Below are 17,236 nucleotides of genomic sequence, written 5' to 3'. Positions count from 1 at the left end.
TGTTGTACTACCCACAAGTCTGCATTAGAGCTGAAATCATTATTTGTGACACAGTTTGTTCCTGAACTCTTTACCTTCGTCAACCGTTACTGGTTACTTTAAGGATATCAACTGAATTCCTAAATGTCAGTGGCCAAGAGTGCATCTGAGAGAGAAATGCCCAGTTTAGACAGGTGGCGGACGTGCTGTGAAGTCCCCTAAAGACAGCCGTCGAGCTACGTTGCCGGCCTTGGTTTTTGGCGGAATCACTGGACTCAACTTTAGGCAGGAGAGGGAAGTGCCCCAAAGCTGGGAAACTGTCCGTTGAGCTTTGCGACTGCTCTGTCAGTCAGTCGCTTAGCTGGCCTCCCAGTGAGCTAAAACTATCGCTTTAGTACCGTTCTGCCATTATATTTTTGGCCTCTGGTCTATTTTTTCCCATATTATTTCAGTGATAGCCTACTATCACTGCTAGACGAGCAGACACACACAAGCAGACAGACAGAGAAAGAAGATTAGCTCTATGTGTGATTAGAAAAGAGCTGAGGAGCAGAACTGTTTTGGTCTACTACTGCATTCCTGCAGCTTGTTCAAGAATTACATGTTTGTTATTACCTAAAATTAAAGTACCAGAAAGGGTACAGTTGGGTAAAAAATAGTCAATCTATGAAATATTCACTGGCTACAATTTTGATTGATCTAATTATTATATATAAGCACAAATGCCAAATGTTAATAGTTCCAGTTTCTTGTATTTGAGCATTTGCTGCTCTGCCCTCCTTCCTAAACTGAACATTTTTTAATTATCATAGGTTGCAGCCCTACATTAAATGTCATATAATTTTTGAGTCTGAAATTTTAACTAGTAAAAAGGAAGACAGCTTGAATGAAACATTAAACAACTATCAGGGCGACAGGTTGACAGGCTGAGACAGCTATTAAGAAAATGTGATACAAAAGCTTCACAGTAATAATATGGCTTATATAAGTACGGCGCGGTGCAGCTAAAGGAATTACGCTCTGATCATCTTGTGAAGAACATGTAAGGTGATGATATTCTGCTGGTAATATGGTGAAAATTAAGCACTTCTCATGATTACTCTTACTTAAGTCTCTTTTGAGGAATGCTCCTGTTAGAAAACAGGAACCTGCTACATCCTCATCTAAGATGTTTGGTTTCCAGTTCAACCACAGTTCTGTTGAATACTGAGTGGCTCCAGTGAAGCAGAGGCCCTTAAGTGCCTTCTCTCACCTTGTGTGTGTGTGTGTGTGTGTGTGTATTTCTTGGACAGGGGCCATAGGACATGTGAGACTGAAGGTTGACGGTCCAGTGCTCCTGCCCAGGAAACTGCCTCCCTCTCAATCACCTTATTCAAAGTGCTGTAAGCTTGTTAGGTGCAGTATTGCTGCTCTCAGTCTAATTTCCTGCATGACATAGGCTTGTTTGTTTCATTGCGGTTGCTCCATTGGCCATTTACCTATCAGCATTTCCAGCCAGTCACAGTGTATTCACCGGCACAGGGGTTCTTTACATAAGAGTTACAGCTCCAATCTCTTCTGCTGGTGAAACCCAAACATGTCTATTCTTATAAATATATCCTATTCAAAAATAACAGGCCCATATTTTCTGAGGTGCTGCTGCAAATGTAAATTCTGAGCATTTCAGATGCTGACCAAGCTGGGCCACTTCAGTCGGCATTACTGCTTCTCCATCTTAACTCGCGCTCTGCTGTGATGCTTGTGTTTGATTGGAGGTGCTCCAACAACTGCAAAACACGGATTAATTGTTGTGACATACATATAATCTTTTTTTATTCTGCCCAAATAATCTGGTAGATTTTGCCACACAGACTAGCTAACTCATTGATGAAAGCTATTTGACTAACTACTGTCACCATGTTCTTGTTCGAATGTTTTCAAGACATTTGGTAACATTTTATTCGGGTAGTCTGCACACAGATTATATATTATAAATGTATAGATTTTATTTTACATTTCAACTGCATATTAGTTGATTGCTTTATTCTGTAGTTCCTTAATAGATGGTCTACAGAGCATATGTAACAATTCATGAGCATACCTACATATTCTCAAGATCTTCTTTTTTTTTTAAGCATACTTATATTTGGCCGTCATAGTGTGTAATCCTAGTAAATTTGACTTTAAGTTTAAACAAAATGCCTTCAGGTATCACACACATAGATGTAATGTTTTTAAGATAATTTAACCAAAATAAACACTGATCTTCTGGACCAATCAGTGTTTTCTTATGCAGGCATTGCTGGTTAGTTTAAAGGTAAGTAGTTTATGCGGAGTCCTGTGCAAAGGTAGTTTTTATGTAGTTATATGGTTACCAGAGTGAGTTTGGTTAATAAAAAAATTGTGAGTGCAAGTATAAAGCAATAAGACAGTATGAGGGTCAGTGGCAGGTGTATAATTTTGTAACATCAGAAATTTGGTCTTTAACACAAAAGAACCTTTTTAAATTAAAAATTAAAAGTTAAGCAAAAGAAATCAAAGAAAATGTTCCAACAATCAATAAGTCAGTGGGTTTTTGGGACTGATTTTCAGTTAGATGCCTGAAATAAGCTCTGGCATTAACACAAGAGTATGAGATTTTCACAGTATATTCTATGGAATAAAATATGCCCATCTGTAAATGTTGAAGCTTTTATGTATCTCAAAACAGAGGGGTGTGATCAAGTGGTCAAATGAGACTAGAAAATGTCAAAATCACACTGAACACCCTTAACTTTATATTAAAGTCATGCAACCATAGTGTAGTTCATTTATAGCCCAACGCAGGCTTTTTACTCCTGGCCATTGCATTTACGCTTCAGAAAACATTGTTGTTCATTTGTGGAGATTATCTTACTGAACAAAAAAAAAAGTCAGTATCATAAACTTTTGCTTGCCACAAAGCGAACATGTTTTTGCTCTACAATAATGCTAAATCCAATGGAAAAATCCCATTGGCTTTTTGTCAAGGGAATCAGGATGACACTTTTGGGTCGCCCTAAAAGCACTCCAGATTCCCCTATCACCAAACAGCCAGCACTCCATTTATATGCTTTTTAAACTAACCCCTGCTACGTAGCCAGCACCTTTGCTATTTGAAGTCGTATCGCCCTCTCTCAGTAACTGTATTTGTGCATAGCCATATCCTTTACTAATATTGATCTGTGTCCCGACTCCTTTTCAAAGGTTAGAAATCGTCCATGACATATTTATTTTTCCCTGCATTTCCCCTTCTTCAAATCTGGGCTATCCTTCCCTAACACACCTGCTGATCCAAGCCATTTTTTGAGGCGTGGATTTAGCCCCTCAGTTGGCTCTGCCTGGTGCATAATATTCAGTGGGTTAGCGCTGCATCGCTGCACATTAAAGGTTGAGATGGAGGGGACATAAAAACGGTCCTCTTGGCCATTGTCGGCAGCAGTGTCATGGGTATTATCCCATCCACCTTTTCAGCCCCGATCATCATCTGCTGCTGATATAGTTTATAGAGATTTTGAGGATGTATGTTGGGAGAAATGGAGAAAGAGAGTGTGTGGGTATATGCCACCCATGAAGATATGTTTTTGAAAGCTAATTGGTGTTGGCTTTCCTCATTTAGAATTCACTATTTGCCATCAAAACAAATGGTTTCTGATTTAAAATAGGTTATGTAGAGGGCATGTTAAATCTAAATACTTCTGAATGATCATAAACAAAATATAATTATACTGCAGGTTAAGTGTATGCATGTGTTTGCATACTATAAATGTACATGTGCATTTCTGAGGGAAATATTTCATGTGCAGCGAATGTATAATTTAGTTGGTGATGATGGAAAAGGAGACAGGGAAGCACATAACTGTCAGACAGAATACATTAACATTGACCCTGCTACATTTCAGCTGGCTGTGCACTCATTACTCTGCTTCACATTTTATATTTCTTCTCCCTTTCTTTGTCCAAAACTCACAAACACTGCACCGACTCAAAGTTTGTATAAAGCCCGATATACACACAGATCACGGCATCCATAAATAATAGAGCGCACATAAATTAAACATCGAAGTGGAGTTTGCGATAGCCGCTCACAGTTGGCCGACTAAGATGCTTCATTCTCCCCCCTCCAAGACTTAATTAGAAGCCTTGCATTTCCTGTATGGAAAACAACAGAAAAAAAACAAACAAACACAAGGGGAGGAAAGCCACAGGGAGCGCAGCCTTTGATTTCCCACAATGCACTCTGTTATTACAGTTCGCAGTAATTGTGGGCTATGTGAGAGGACAAAGCCTTGAACAGGAACATCTAATAAACACCTGGTTTCTGCCCTCTTTTATTCACCTCTGGTATCTTCAAAGGTCAGTTCCCCCTACCCTCTCCTCACAAGCCTCGCTTTTCTTCATGCATATCAGTTTGCATTTTTTAGAGGCTGTGCAGATGCAGCACAAATTGCCTGCTAACCTCAGTCAGTGCCAACATGGAGGCCCAGTGGAGATTTAGTTGTGTGCAAACAATGTCCAAATGCATAAATAATCAGGAATAGAAAAAAAATACATGAAAATGACTGAGAGGAGGGTTTGTTCAGTGAGATGACATGAGCTGCAACTAATTATTGTATTTCTTGAGAATCTATCAGATAGATCATATTACATCAGTCAATGTACTTACATTATCATTGATTTACCCTTTGAAACCCAGGCAAATTGTCTTGATTTCTTTCAAAAATATGGAAAGGAAGCAATGAGCAACTTTAAAATAAACTACCCAGAAACTGGCAAGAACAGTAAAAAGTAGAAGAAATACCAGAAAATTAGCAAAAATAATTAATGGATTAAAAAAATAAATGAATAAATAAATACCCCCCAAAAACAGACAAATAAAGGGAAAGTACAACCAATGGACCAATATAATTATTACCGAGGTGACGTACTTGCTATTCACCAGACAAGTTAACAATGCAGACACACACCTTTGAATACTACTACACCAGGTCACCTGACAGGTCACCTGGTACCCATTAGGCTCCAAAACAGAGAAGCTCGGATTACGACACACACAGAGGGAGCATGACTTCATTCTCTGTTCACAACGCCATAACTCTAATATATCTTCACGTAGCGTGTAGTTATTTGCTTGTATATTTATGCCCTGAATGTCATATACAGTTGCCATAGTGATTACAGTTTCCACTGGCATTCAAAGACACCACGCTCATTTTAAATAATGTAATGACTACTGTTAGAATGAAAAAAACTGTAACTTTTTGCGAGCGTTTTGATGCTGGATTCATTGGAGGTGTTGGTAATTCAACCTGTGATCTTCCTGATATGAGACTATCCATCTACCCCGGACACAGAAGTACATGTCCTTCTGCTAGCTCATTCTTAATTATGGCTGCGGTGATATTGAGACTGACATTTAAGATCCCGTCACGCCTGTGTTTTTGTGAAAGACCTGAATGAGGCCCATCTGGTCTAAGTAGGGCACTGGGGATGACAGCGCGCCAGCATGTTAATATGTTCTCTCGGAGATGAGAGCCGCTGTGTTACAGAGATGATGATGATGGCGCTCCCAGTCACGTTCACTCACTTAGCAAACCTTGTCTCCTCTTGATCATTCTTGACAGTAACAAAAGGGGTGAATATTCTCTAATCAAGGCCAAAAATTCTGATCACTGCTGGCATTTTCCTAATCAGCCCATAATAGCATTTTGAGGACGGTGGCAGTGGATAATGGAAGGTTAGCCATACTAAACAATAAGAGCTGACGAGCTTCTTTCAAAAACGGCAAATCCACCCTCTGAAAGATGTGACACCTGCTCTAAAAATACTGGTGAAACAAAATCAATTGACATTATGGTACCTGGGGAACTCTTGATCACCTGAGGTAGCCTGATGAGAACTGAGAATATTCTGTAAATTAAGCTGTGTTATTTCTAAGTATGATAGGTGTCTATCTCAGGGCACCCCGGGGTTCTCCAAGGTAAATTCAAGAATTTTAAGACATTTTTATGCTGCTTAGAATAAAATTTAATGCCAACTTCACAGCGATACCACCAAAAGTATGATGGATGTATAGAAAATAAGGATTATATATATTATTTTATATTATATTAAGTAGCTGCCCTCGCTGACTTGGTCATTTAGTTGTTTAGTGATGAATGAAACCAGATATAATTTGAGCATGCACACTCTATTATTGCCTCCACTTGCAAAAGTAGCCATGATCTCAGCTTCAGAAATATTGTTTTAAATAATTTTGTCATCTGAGGTATATGAGTGGTGGTCCGAAATGATCTTCAGGATTCAAAAGCACTTCTGACCTGAGAGCTGGCATGAAGAGCTTACAGGTTCACAGGCTGCATTAGGGAGATGCTAACAGCTAATGTTAGCTTGTTAGTAGCAAGATGCGAGACATTTTTGTTTTCCTTCCTGACAGCTGACAGAGCTCGGTCAAAAGCGTAAAGCAATACAGATTTGTAAACAGTATTTGTAATGAGAAATATCAGTCTTTATGTATCCATGAGTCACACAGAGTAATTTATAACCTTACAAACACAAAAATAAATGTAAAATACTTATTTAGTTATTTATATTACTCTCTCTCTAGTAGCAGTAATGTTTTTTTTCAGTATACTTAATTTCATCACTTTAAAGTATTATATGTCAAAATGTAGTAAACATTTATTCATTGTTCATTCATTACATTATTATTGTTTACAGGAGGTTTAACCTTTTTGTAGCAAGTTAAGAAAATTGCTGTCATAGCAACCTGTCCTTTGGTTTGTGTTTGATACCCAATTATTGTTATTTGGTCCTTACTCCCAATTTTTACTCGAAATTTTGCACAAAAAACTACTTGGTAAAGCTTATTATAATGCAGCTCCGCATGACAAAAATGCAGCATCATTTGGCAATTGCCAGACTTCAAATGATATGTTTGGAAGGAAGGGTTGAGAAAATAATGATGAATCAATAAACTTGGAGGAGATATGACTCTATTACCAAGAATAATGAGGCATGTGGGCAGCAGAGAAATTATAATAGACAAGATGAATGCCATGTTTTTTTTTCTCCCATGAATGTGTCTTACTAAAATTTGGACGAAAAAAAATGCACCTCATTAAGAAAGAAAAAAAAGTTGAATATCTACTCAGAGGTATTTCACGGTGATCACTATAAAATAAAACAAATTCCAAACAACACATATGCATTTCTTAGATTTCCCATATATCATCTCTCCTGCATCTTTCACTGAATTACATTTGTCCTAGAATCGAGAGGGTGTCTTTGCCTTCAAGCTTCAAGAAAGGAGATGTGTGGAAAAAATATCCATAATAAATCAGAACTAAGTGCAATGAATTGAGCATCCTTGCTGGTTTATCCCTGTCTTCTATCTGCAGAGAGCAGGCTTCCCTCTCCAAACCAGTCCTCTTACTGTGTTCTCCCTTTGAAACAGCAGCCAGGCTTTCCATTACATCTCAGTGTGCTGTCAGAGCCTACCTCTTTCAGAGAGATTATTTTTCCCTTTCATATCTCAAAGTGTGCAGCCAGATCTAATAATACCGTATCCAATTGATGTTGGGGGAAAATGTAGCACTTCATTGGAGAAAAAACAACAACAACAAAAAACATGTCCTCTATCCGCAAATGTCAGCACTGGAATCTCTAATCCCTCTAGATAAACATTCGCATTTTTGTCTCAACCATAATTAAAAGCCCTGCTACAGTTTTTTTTGTGTTTTTTTTTCCCGCAGCTTCACAGGGAATGGAGTGTGGCAGGTGAGAATTTTGAGGGGTAACCCCTGAGGCATCTTGAAATGCAACGTGCCTCATGTACTGCTCACCTCTCCTCCCAACAGAGGAGATTTGAAAGTGGTGCAGAAGTGTGGGCCGTTTCCTGCTGAGAGAGGATGTGGAAGCAGCACACCTCATTGGGATGAGGGCCAGGTGGTGTGTTTACTTTTGATCTCTACTTTCTCGGAGAAACGGAACATTTGCCAGAAATGACAAATGCCGAAGAAAGGACTGATTTAAGAAGTTGGAACATGAGTAATGTTTAGGTCACAACAAAATGAAGCTAATGGGATGCAGCGTGCCTTGACTGATGTACTGTATTGAGTAAATTAATCACAATCCTCCACTGTTAGGGGGATGTTCACAGGAGGAATAGGTTATGTACAGTACAAACACATTTAATTCTGCACAGTAGCTGGTCATTGCAGTCTCAAACATAAACACCATCACGACCACATTTTAGAGTATAAGACTGGACTTAGAAACCCTCAAAATCAGTGGTTCTCAACATTTTTTGTTTGTTTTCCCTAGCTTGATACACATTAGGTCACAGACAGCCAGTTAATAAGATTTTACTTCAGGGACCTCTATCTGAAAACATTTTGGTTGCTAGATGAGATTCAAACTCTACAGTTGTCAACTAGGAAGTGACACCTATTATCAGATCAGATCAACATTTAGGGGGAAACACAAGAAGTGAAAGGGTGAGGGATGGGGCAAATTTAAAAAATTTAAGCACTTTAAATATTTCCTACATCCCTCCCAAAACCTATGTGTATGCCTGTGAGTCTTACTTGGGCGCTAACATGGGGCTCACATCCATTATGAATTAAATAGTGAACTATTAAATAGTAAAAAGTCATAGTAAATACATTTTGAGTCTTTTGCTTGCAAAGAAGCGAAAGAGTTCAAGTTTCTCAGGTTATTGCCTATGAGTGAGGGTAAAATGGAGCCAAGACAAATAGACCTTTCTGGAACCACTGCGGATGCTGCACCAGACCACTGTGGTGAAGAGGGAGCTGAGCCGGAAGGCAAAGCTTTCGATTTACCGGTCCATCTTTGCCCCAAACCTCATCTATGGTCCTGAGCTTTGGGTACTGACCGAAAGAAGGAGATTGGGGTTACAAGCAGCCGAACAGAGTTTCCTCTGGAGGTTGGCTGGGCTTGGTCTTAGAGATAGGGTGAGGAGCTCAGTCATCCAGAGGGAGCTTGCTGCTCATTTGCTTCAAAACAGGCTAGTTCAGGTAGTTCGGGCATCTAAGAGGCACCCAGGAGGCAAACCTGGATACAGTATACAGATACAGATACAGCGGGGCCACATTCATTCCTTTGAGGGCAGCTCAGTAGGGCACAAAGCAAAAAGCTCTATTTCAACAATATGGAAGTACCCCGATCTTCTGCATCACAGGGCACCATAGAGCATGTGCACTGTGCCCGAGTGGGTTACTTCTGCCGGTAGAACGGTTGACTTGCAGTTGCGTGTCCTGCTTGCTTGAATGGCGATCAAATGATTTGATAGTGCGGTTCTTTTAAACTTGTTATCTATGTTATCTAACTGTACGGATTACATCTTGATGGTGAAATTAATCATTTTACAAAGGTTTTGATGGTCACAAAAATGTATGCACTGATATACAGATGTCTTTTTCCCAATGTAAGTCAATGGTAAAAGCCTTTCTGGGCCCCATAACATCACGTGACGGTGTAATCCCACTTTTGGCCACTACGTTGAATTTACTTCAAAGCCTGGCGCTCTTCCGGAGGCTTGGTCTTTCTGGGCATGTCCAGCTGGTAGGAGACCAAAAGGTAGACCGCGAACATGCTCTGCCCCCGTGAGTCGGCCCCTGATATGCAGAATGGACCGATAAATGGCATGAACTATTTTCCATTTTTCCTTGGGGTCCCCTTGGAAGTCCTCCCAACGACCCCCGGTTGAGAACATCTAAATTACGATCATTCTAGAAACATGACAGATTTTTGTTCTCCTCATATTGAGTGCAGACTACTCTCTTAAATTAGCTACCCCCAACTACTTCAGACCTTTAATAGCCATTAACTGCTCGTTACCAAACTTAATTTTACTCTAGACTTTTCCCACCGCTCAGTGAAGTGCACTTTGTTAAGATATTACCAATGTTGCCTTTAGGGCAGTTTAAATGTGAAACCCTTCTCTATTATAAGTTCTTAGAGTAAAAGTGGAATTTCTGCGAATTCTGTAATTTCTAGCATCATGACCAGCATGATGTTTTGTTGGTTTGTTGCAAAAAATACTGTAATATACTGTAATTCAGTAAGAGTACTATAAATGTGTGAAAATCATGAAAAAAAAAGAAAATTTTTAATATGTAATTACAACTTCTCACTTTAGCTGGTGGTATCGACTGCCATGAAAACTCAGCCCCCATGATGCAACCTGCTGCAACTTCCACAAAGGGGCTGATAACTTAACTACACCCCGCCATCCCCTTTCTTTTTAATTGATTAGAGATGCTACAGTTTACAAGGCAATTGAATTTAACAAGACTTTAGTACAAACAGCAGCTGGATGATCAGCCTGTGCATCCAGACGTATGTGAAGTCGAGAACAGACACATCAAACTTCGTCTCAATAAAGCCCTCGCTGAAGGAACACGACATCTTGATTTAGATGCAAAACACAATCCTATGCTCGGCTGGCTCCTCCCATGAGGGGCCAGGAGATTAAGATTTAATGGTGATACTGAGGGAACGACACTATCTGTCTGCTGCCTCCCGTCTCTTCCGTCTCTTCACACAACATCACTTCTGTTACTTTCCTATTTCTTTCTCTCCTCTGAACACAGATGCAGACGCACTTGCCGACACAGTCATGCGTACAGTCAAGTTTGGGCACAAAAACACCCACACAAGTATGTGTGGGCTCCCGACAGATGCCTGCACACACATACACACACTTACAAATTTGGATACTCACACATGCAATCTAAAATCTGACAAAAGCTTGGCTACCAGCACATGAAGTCAACTGGAATTTGACTTGTAAATCAAAACTCTTGTCAAGATGATCTTTTCTGTTGCATGAACACTGGAATTGGCTTAAGAAATGATGGATCGGCACTACACATGCCTCGCATAACAAGCATGCCTGAAGGGCATGCGATGTTCTGTGCTGTTTAACAGTGTAATGCACAGTACGGACGTCATCAAGACAGTTGTAATTAGATTACTTGTGACAAAACTGGCAACCACTGCCATTTCTTTTGTTTGGAGAACTTTTCAGATTTTCAACCAGTACTGTGTCATCGCAGAGTGATGAATGGTGTTTGGCTATCTCCTTGTACCATGAGTGCCCAATGCCCACATTCAGTGGATACTGCATAACTAAATCACTGCATTTCAACAACTGTTTTAGTTTGTCTCTGTCTGGCAGTAACCAGCCCTACTTTGGTGTTTGCTGGCTCATGTGAGCTATATTGTTCTGTAGTTCTGCAGCATAACACTTTTATAATATTAAGTTGCAACCACCTTTTAAGAATTCATGTTCTAATGTTATCAGGCTTTAAAATGTATCTGTAATGGCTTCCTGTCTTCAACCACTCTTCCTTATCGCTTGATATTTAAAGAGGCATTAAGAACTGAAATTAATGTGGGATCAGCTTTCACTCGGATTCAGAGGGTCAGGTTATTTCATGGCGAGAGCAGGTGATCTCATGTTTTATACACTTGTATCAAACTTCTAATTTACCACAGTGCACTGACAGATAATATAGGAGATGTTTGTCGGCTTAGAATACCCAAATGGATCTCTGACATGACATATACACGATTACAAACATGATCTTAAAATGCTGATAACAGAGTAAAAAAATGTTGTGACTACAGGACAAATGCCAAACTCAATTTTGTTTTACATGTGAGTAAGTATTTAACAAACAGAACAACTTCCTTTTGGGGACAGGAAAAATATTGATTCACTTTAGTATCGCAATTATTTATTTGGTTTTACAGATTTTTATATGTTTTATTTTAAGGCCCGAATAGACATAATTCAACTGTGAAAGTAGAAAGATGTCGCGGCTTCTATCCTGGTAATCTGTGAGTAAAGTGATCCATTTCATGCCAAACTAAATCCAAGCAAGAAAGCAGTAAATGGCACATGGTCCAAGAACATGGATGTTCAGCTGCTGTAGCAACTCAAATCCAGCCAACCAGGCATAAACTCCCTCTGGTTCAGCAAACTTTCTGTTGCTGCCTTTACACAGATTACTCCCAGAACGATATGAACCCCGGTGCTAGGGTCTGCACTGACAAAATCAAGATGCTACAGAAGGTCCACCTCCCACTCTCCTCCCAGCAAGTAATCTCCTAGCGGCAGGGAGTGAGAAAGAGGAACCGCAGGGTGCATGTCTCATTTGTGCACCGACAAAGAGAGAGAGAGCTAGAGCAGAGTGAGAGGCTGAGCGAATCAATACGCTACGTGCAGCTCTACAATGCAATAAGATTTTATCTGTTTTAAATACTGAAAAGAAAAAAGTAAATATTGATATTGTGACGGCTGCCACAAATTCATCAGTGTATGGGAGACACTGCACAAGCTTGATGAGCAAGGATAGCTAAATGTAGCAGTTACTCACATACTTTCCTTTTATTCTGTTGTACTTAAACATTTTAGTGGGTAAAAGTTAATTTGATTGTACCTTTCATAGAGCAAGGTCACAAATTCTTCACAGTGATAACCTTTTTCAAAATTAAATCTTAAAAACCAGTTATTAGTTTATTTACCACTTTTTCTCTGCAGTATACTATAATGCTGTTGAAATAAAAGTCAGAAAGACTAACTGACAACTGATGTGCATACCAATTGTTACATCAAATCGCAGTACATCTCCAAATGGCACCAAAGTATCATGACAGTATCGAATCTGGAGACAAGCATATCAGCCTAGCCCTTCTTCCTATTGTACTCCGAAGGCAACACATAAAGAGAATCCCACCATACTTGCTGCATTTTGCAATCCATAATCTTAAATTATACATAGGTTCTTTTTGGAAGCTGCGAAGAGTTTGTGAACTAATTGTAAATTTAGAGGATGCTCCTGGTGAGACAGACAGTCCAAGGTGAAACTTGGGACCCTTTTCCTTAGATGGCACACAAATAGCAGTTTTGACCTGCTTGTCTTGGCTGCATTGATGGGAAGTCAAGGCATTATTCAGCAATGATTTGTGTGTCAGCGGTCAGAGAGGCTGCAACAGGGGACACTGACTCAACACTGCAACTCGGTGACACGGAGAACATAAAGCCAATGAAGCTGGATACTTGAACAGGTTCAGTGTCACAAAGCTAGGGCTGTAAATCAGGATAAAATTGAGTCCAACAAAGGCCTTTGCAATAAATTCCACTGGTTTATGAAGTAATTGCACAATTATATGTTCAAAAAGGGTCCTTGATTGGAGGGGTCTGGCCAATAAAGTAATATATACACTTGTCTAGCTGACTGCAATGACCAAAAATGAAGAAAGAAAGCGAGTTGCAGGACTAAAAAAAGGCAGAAACGGTTGGGTGAGAACAACACAGTGAAGTTCAAGACGGTTACAGGAAGTGAGTAACATAATCATGTCACTCTGACCAAACAGAGACCACAGGCAGGGCTTTTTCACACTCATGCTATTTGTCCATTCGTCTCAACCATAAAGACACCAGGACTGACGCAAAAGTAATGAAATCGTCCAAAATGAATACACAAGTCTCTGGAACAAAACAGCTAAGAGACTGTAAATATCTGCTGCTTACCACTTTGAGAAGCAATCATCCCCTCAGCCATGGCCTATTCTTCTCTCTCTTCTTTTGCTGTGGTCCTCCCTGTTTATGGTCTTTTGTCTAGAAGCAGAGGAGAGGGAAGAGGCAGAAATAAAAAGAAAAATTACGGGTAAGCTTAAAAGCCACAATGAAAATCAATACATAAAGATCACAATTTCAAACAACTTGACAACACAATGCTTGGTAATTAGAAGGATATAGAAGAGACAAGAAATCGATAGTGGAAACAGCGACAGCACATCAACACAAGCTTCACTCTTTTCAAACCACATGAAGTAAATCACATGATATATATCTAATCTATTTTAACCTGAGCAAGGCTTACAGTGTCAGTATTGTGCTGAGTCCATGGTTAGATTTTTTTTCTTTAATATTTTTTCAGCAGAAGTTCCTGATCTTTTTCGTGTCTCTAGCAAATAGTGTGAACCATGCAATGCACACTGGCCCTTGCCTGTAACTCTCTACTATAATGAGTCCCCTTATCCAGACTGCAGGAGGAAACACAGAGGACGGTGATTATGCAAAAGGCGTGCCTGAGTTGGTAATGCGACGATGAGGGAGAGAGAGATAGAGAGAGAGAAAGAGGAGACAGTTATCTCCTCCAAGTCCAAAGGCAGAGAGATTAAAAAAAAGTTTGACTCAGGACACTCTTGTTACAATCATTCTTGACACCCTGTGCTATTAGTACGCCATTAGGAGTTCAAGGACAATAGCTGTCCTGTTTTTTGATCATTTATCCGTTGGATCCCCTCGTTAAGCCTGAACCCAGCTCCTCACAGTGGCCACAGAATATTGATGGGCTGTAAAAAGGGTGATTTTGCTGAATTTATAATAATCCCCCTTTTGTCTGCCCTTGATAGTACAGATGAGCGAAATGCATTTGACATTCCAGATAGAAAAAAATGAATTAATTGATGTTTATGTCGTTCTCCCAATGACGGTAATATGGCAATATCAGACACAAATAGTACACACTAAAAGGTACTCATCTTGACAGTGATTTTTAGCCACACTTGTGTTGCCAGATAGAAATTGTGTACCACCTGACCTTTAATGCTGCACCACCAGCAGGTCAAAGTGAATTATCTAAACAACAGCAACATGGATGCCCCGAAGATGAACCCTGACTTTGGCTTCTCCTGACTTTTTCTTTAGCGCCACAACTATTGCATGGACTGCCATGAAATTTGGTACAGATATTTATGCTCATCACAGGATAAATAACATGATCCCCTGACTCTTCACCTGGTCACAAAAGGCTTTTTTGGACCAAACAGTGTTGGGGACTCCCCAAGAGGAACTGTCGGCTGGGAAGCTCTAGTGAGAGCAACACAGTCAGATCTACTAATAGGAAATTAAAATAAAACAAAAAATAAAAAAATAAAATAAAAAAAAAACAAAACAAAACAAAACAAAACTGAAAATGCCTATTAATTTGTTTTGACTTAGCACCACCATCAGGTGACATTGCTGACATTTGTATGTAGAGCTCAGCTTTAGCACAGCTGTGTCTAGCACTGCTGTAGACTCAAGCTTGTTTCATTATGGCGACCTTCACTGTCACCTTGCACTGTGTGAGCTCCCTTTTAGGACTGGACTGTTTCCAGTGTGTGCCGGTATGTCTCTGGTGCTATCACAACAAAAGCCTGAGTATTTATTGTGCTGTGAAAATAAAGTTGACCGTGGGTCATGTTGAAATACAGTATATGATTGCATATAATCTTATTAAATAACCTTTCATTTACAATCTGTCACACTCTGGCCTCAGACACACTGTCACCGATTCCCGCCTGACACAAGCTCGGCCTTGAATTGTAAGGATGCATTAGCGCGCCATTTGCCACCTGGAATCAAGATGTGCACCAATCAAGACAATGGTGTCTCTCCTTAATTATGCGACCATAAAATGTCTTAATATGCAAGAGCACCTGGATGCTGTTTTAGACATCAGAGCTTCATCAGCATTTGCTCTTAACTACCACAGCCCAAACCCAGATAATTGGTGCTTTATTCTGTAGTATGGTGAGGGACAGATTGGGAAATGGTATGGGTTTTTTTTCTCTTCCCATTTCACTGATCATCTGAAAGAGATAAGAGATAAAAGGTTTTCATCGTTTCATCGGCAGCAGGCCTCATTCATGGAGAGCAAAAAGAAATCGCTGCTGAGCACAAAAGAAAAGTACAGTCCGACACAATGTGATGTTTACCACATTCAGTGCAATTTTAATGTTTAATGCTAAGCAGAACATGAGAAAAATTAAACGATATGCCAAAATAAGTCAGCCTCCTGATCCAAATGTCTTTGCTTTCAACTAATGATACACAGCTAATAAAGCAGAACCAATTACTTTGCACAGCTGGGCTTTTTTTATATGTTCGATAGTGAGTATTTGATTGCTTGTAAATACACGCCTGATTTATACTTCTTTACAGTGTAAAACTCAGTGGGCCCAATGACAAGAAAGCAATTAATCACATTATTATGCCAATTAAGAAGTTGGTCTGCTCCAATGAAGGTAGAAAAAAAGCGAGGGGACTGAAGATGTGAGAGTAAGGCCCTCCAGGAAGTTAATGTGAGCCATTAAATTACATCCATCACTCCCACTCGTCCACACAGACAAGGTTTCACATGTCACCACTAATGTGTTGTTTAGTTTTAAATCCTCTTGTTACATAACCATTTTTTTCCTAACATGCTGTCTGTGTTAGAGGACATAAATATGTATATAACTGTCATAATACTAATGATAACAGTGGATGCTGTCAAGATACATTTTTTTGTAAACTCAACAATCAGCTTACAATAAAGAAGAGGTGAAGAGATGTGTGGTTAAAGATTGAGTATACAATTTTTTACACTACATTACGCTATGATTAAAAAGCTTCAGTGTGACAGCAGGGTGGCATACCTGCAGGGTCATCTGCAAAAAGTTGTGTAATGGGAATTCTTTTTAAAAATTTATTTAAATTCAGAGGTACATCATGGGTGAAAGTGAATTAAATGCTAGAGGGGGGAATTAAGAAAAAAAAAAAAAATTTTGCTGGGGAATTCAGAAATAGAACTTATTGTGCTGTATTTATCTAAATTAGCTATTATTATCAAGCCTAATCAGCCACCAGGATTTTTAAAATTGTGACAGCCTGACTTTTCCTTGACTGGACCAGACTTAAACTGGGACGACATTCTTTTTTTTGCACAGCAACTTTGGATAAGTGTGCAGCAGCAGAGCTGTTGACTTATTCTCCAAAACAGCCTACAGTTAATTTTGATTTGAATTCATGTCAACTGTTGCAATTGTGCAGTAAAATAGCAAATATAAAGTACTTTAGAGTGGGTGACTGTGTAGCCTGTTTGTTTAATCACAGGTCAGGACTTTTATTAATGATTTAGGGCAGATTCGGATATGGTCTTGGATATAAATGCAGGTAATGGGTCAGTTCCATTTCTGATCTTTTTGGGTGTGGGCTGGTGCAGGTTTGCAAGATTTGACCCATGCAGGACTCTGATGTGTATTTAAAGTCTTACATTTAATGATTTCAGGGTTCAAATGACAAAATCCCCTTCCTCTAATGCTTGACTCTAGCTTTTTGCACTTAAAATGATTCGGGTTGTTTTGAAAGCCCAAAATGTTTCCATTAATAGTCATGTTTCTAATTGTTGCTCTTATG

General features: G+C 39.5%; 1 protein-coding gene across 3 annotated transcripts in view; it reads right to left on the bottom strand.

Moving 5' to 3' along the window:
* LOC121948531 (leucine-rich repeat and immunoglobulin-like domain-containing nogo receptor-interacting protein 2) overlaps positions 1 to 17,236 on the bottom strand; it is a 269,787-nt gene that overhangs the window by 92,014 nt on the left and 160,537 nt on the right. For all 3 annotated transcript variants that reach the window (XM_088080844.1, XM_042493947.2, XM_088080845.1), the window contains one exon: positions 13,541 to 13,627. The gene's annotated coding sequence lies outside the window, so the exon portion shown is untranslated. The remainder of the gene's footprint in view (positions 1 to 13,540; positions 13,628 to 17,236) is intronic.

Source organism: Plectropomus leopardus, chromosome 8 (assembly GCF_026936395.1).
Source record: "Plectropomus leopardus strain MGB_pleo_1.0 chromosome 8, ASM2693639v1, whole genome shotgun sequence".
NCBI lineage: Eukaryota > Metazoa > Chordata > Actinopteri > Perciformes > Serranidae > Plectropomus > Plectropomus leopardus.
Note: the sequence above shows the minus strand (reverse complement) of the source record. Positions and strands in the feature narration are given on the sequence as shown.